This window comes from Sorex araneus, chromosome 2 (assembly GCF_027595985.1).
Source record: "Sorex araneus isolate mSorAra2 chromosome 2, mSorAra2.pri, whole genome shotgun sequence".
NCBI lineage: Eukaryota > Metazoa > Chordata > Mammalia > Eulipotyphla > Soricidae > Sorex > Sorex araneus.
This window is the reverse complement of record NC_073303.1, coordinates 157617637-157621457: the sequence shown is the minus strand read 5'-3', so window position 1 is coordinate 157621457 and position 3821 is coordinate 157617637. Positions and strand designations below refer to the sequence as shown.

Below are 3821 nucleotides of genomic sequence, written 5' to 3'. Positions count from 1 at the left end.
CCCCTCTTTCCTTTTATATTTTAAAATTAAGATACCATGACTTATGAAGTTATTCATAATAGTGTTATAGATGGAAGAGGACATTGGTTGTGAGACTCGTGTTAGAACATTGCCTGAAACAACTCTATTATATGTCATTTTCTAGGTGTCTGGCAGGAAGAAACTTAGAGAAACAGAAGAAGGGAATATAGGTATTATTAATAATATAGGCATTTTCTATAGGTAGTGGGTAGAAATTCTTTGTGAACAAAATTTTATATTACAGAGAATATAAATCATTTAGAAAGAAAAGTGTTCATTAACAACTAATAACACAGAGGTTTGGAACAAATGAAAATAAATATTGTAAGTATTTATAGTTTATGTTAGTATAAATAGTCTAAAATTTTCCTCTAGACAAAAAAGTTTGGTTGTTTTCAGAAAAAAAAGATATGAAATGATATGTTCTTATTACGTGTCAAAAGACAAAACTAAGAATTGGATTTAATGATGTTTGAGACAGAGAGGCTATCAGGTTTATTGCAATTATCAAGGAACATGAGATGAATGTTGGAAAGAAACAGAGTAATAGCAAGAATAGAAAAATAAGATTTAGGTTTTAATTTTATTATGTTAGAACCAATATCACTGTCACTGTCATCCTGTTGCTCATCGATTTGTTCGAGCGTAATATCTAGTAATATCTCTCATTGAGAGACTTATTGTTACTGTTTTTGGCATTTCCAATATGCACGGGTAGCTTGCCAGGCTCTGCCGGGCGGGCTCCATACTCTCCGTAGCTTGCCAGGCTCTCCAAGAGAGGTGGAGGAATCGAATACCGGTCTGCCTCGTGAAAGGCGAACGCCCAACCACTGTGCTATCGCTCCAACCAGAACCAATATAAAACCAATAAAAAAAAAACAATATAAAAAAAAGAAATGCCCAAACAAATAGAAGATTTTTTAACTGTAATTTTAGATTTAAGTAATTTAAGGTAATTTAGTTAAATTTAGGTAGATTTTAAGTAAATTTAGATACACATTTAGGTAAATTTAAATTTAGATATAGATAAATTTTAGGTCAATTTAGATTTAGGTAGGTTTAGGTTAATTTAGGTAATTTTAGATGTTTGGTCAAAGTAAAAAAATGTCAATATTTTAAGGAAATAATGAGATATTTATTATAAGAATACAGAAAACAGATAAAATATGCTTATGAGTGTCAACAATTTAACTCAGATATATACTATATTCTTAATGTGTAATAAATGACTCTGGTCAAGCAGGCTAGGCAATTGAATGAAGAAACTTTGAAGATCTGGGATAGTTGAGGACTGGAGGTTTAAAATTTGGAGTCATCAAATTAAGGTAATATTTAAAGTTGTTAGAATGTATGATCTCACAAAGTGTAGTAAAAAAAAAAAGTACCAGGGCAAAACTATGGCCCATTTTAATTGGTACAATAGGAGATACTTTAAGAAGACCTGGAAGTGGGAGTCAAGGATGCAATCAAATCAATATTTTAAAGAAAACAGAAGTAAAATATTTTTAATGTGATATATTTGCTTTAGGTAAAATTTGATACAATACCAATACATTTTGTAAGGTGGACCTCTCATCAACATTGTTAAGAAAAAATGTAGTAGACATTTGTATTATTCTGGCTATATAAGTTAGTATGAGTTCAATATAGAATGAGAATAATGGAAATTGAAAGTTAGATTATGAATAAAACTATGAAGGTAGCCAGGAGAAGTTTTTAATATGTGTTATTGGAGCATAGTTTTGATGAAAATTGCTAAGGGAGAGAAAACTGATGATGCAGTAAGTTAAGTGAAAGTTATAGTGGAAAATTGAGGTATTTGGATTTAAATGCATAGCTGATAGGAATAATTTTGAGTAAAAATAGTGATGTATACCCACAGTAGGATAAAATCAATAGCACAACTACCTGTGTTCATGAATGTGTATTCGATGTATTTGGTGCTATGTTTCTAGTGAAATATTTACAAGATGAAGCCATACTCACACAACGAGGGAAAAGGGTCAGAAGGGTTTTACATTTAAGAGCAAGGAAATGTACTTATCAAGAATAAGAGGTGACTGCTAAATGCATAAGGACAGAAATTAAGAAAAGAGTTCGATGGGTAGCGGGAGCTGAGAGCGGACTCCAGAGAGCCCTGAGCAGCCCCACCGCCGCCGCCGGCCTAGTTACCATCACACCCCGGGAGGAGCCGCAGCTGCCGCAGCCGGCCCCAGTCACCACCACCGCAACCATGAGCAGCGAGGCCGAGACCCAGCAGCCGCCCGCCGCCCCGGCCCTCAGCGCCGCCACCTACACCAAGCCGGGCACCACGGGCAGCGGCGCAGGGAGCAGCGGCCCGGGCGGCCAAACATTGGCGGCGCCCGCCGGCGGGGACAAGAAGGTCATCGCAACGAAGGTTTTGGGAACAGTAAAATGGTTCAATGTAAGGAACGGATATGGTTTCATCAGCAGGAATGACACCAAGGAAGATGTATTTGTACACCAGACTGCCCTAAAGAAGAATAACCCCAGGAAGTCCCTTCGCAGTGTAGGAGATGGAGAGACTGTGGAGTTGATGCTGTTGAAGGAGAAAAGGGTGCGGAGGCAGCCAATGGTACAGGCCCTGGTGGAGTTCCAGGGCGAGGCAGTAAATACGCAGCAGATCGTAACCAGTATAGACGCTATCCACGTCGCAGGGGTCCTCCACGCAATTACCAGCAGAATTACCAGAATAGTGAGAGTGGGGGAAAGAATGAGGGATCGGAGAGTGCTCCCGAAGGCCAGGCCCAACAACGCCGGCCCTACCGCAGGCGACGGTTCCCACCTTACTACATGCGGAGACCCTATGGGCGTCGACCACAGTATTCCAACCCTCCTGTGCAGGGAGAAGTGATGGAGGGTGCTGACAACCAGGGTGCAGGAGAACAAGGTAGACCAGTGAGGCAGAATATGTATCGAGGTTAGAGACCACGATTCCGCAGGGGGCCTCCTCGCCAAAGAGACCCTAGAGAGGACAGCAATGAAGAAGATAAGGAAAACCAAGGAGATGAGACCCAAGGTCAGCAGCCACCTCAACGTCGGTACTGCCGCAACTTCAATTGCCAACGCATACGCCCAGAAAACCCTAAACCACAAGATGGCAAAGAGACAAAAGCAGCCGATCCACCAGCTGAGAATTCGTCCGCTCCCTAGGCTGAGCAGGGCGGGGCTGAGTAAATGCCTGCTTAACATCTTTACCATCATCCGGTTTAGTCATCCAACAAGAAGAAATGAATATGAAATTCCAGCAATAAGAAATGAACAAGATTGGAGCTGAAGACCTTAAGTGCTTGCTTTTTGCCCATTGACCAGATAACCAGAACTATCCGCATTATCTATGAAGCATGGGGTTTTTATTATTTTTTACCTAAAGACGTCTCTTTTTGGTAATGACAAACGTGTTTTTAGAAAAAGAAAATAAAAGAAGCCTGGTTTTTCTCAATACACCTTTAAAGGTTTTTAAATTGTTTCATATCTGGTCAAGTTGAGATTTTTAAGAACCTCATTTTTAATTTGTAATAAAAAGTTTACAGCTTGATTTTTTCAAAAAAAGTCAACAAACTGCAAGCACCTGTTAATAAGGGTCTTAAATAATTTTAAAAAAAAGAAATGAAGAAAAAATTCTGCTTGAAATGTGGTTGAAACTTAAGAGTCGATTCAGACCTTTTTTGAAAGCAATGCCAAGGTAGGAGTAGACCTGCGAGAGATTTATGGAGGGAGGAATCTCTATAAAGGGTAAATGGGCAGGTTAGCCATAGGTTAGAAAACTCATCAGATTG

The 3821-nt window shown here is 39.3% G+C and overlaps 1 pseudogene; it reads left to right on the top strand.

Moving 5' to 3' along the window:
* The first annotated feature begins 2135 nt into the window (after positions 1-2135).
* LOC101554731 (Y-box-binding protein 1-like) lies at positions 2136-3611 on the top strand (annotated as a pseudogene).
* Positions 3612-3821: the final 210 nt, after the last annotated feature.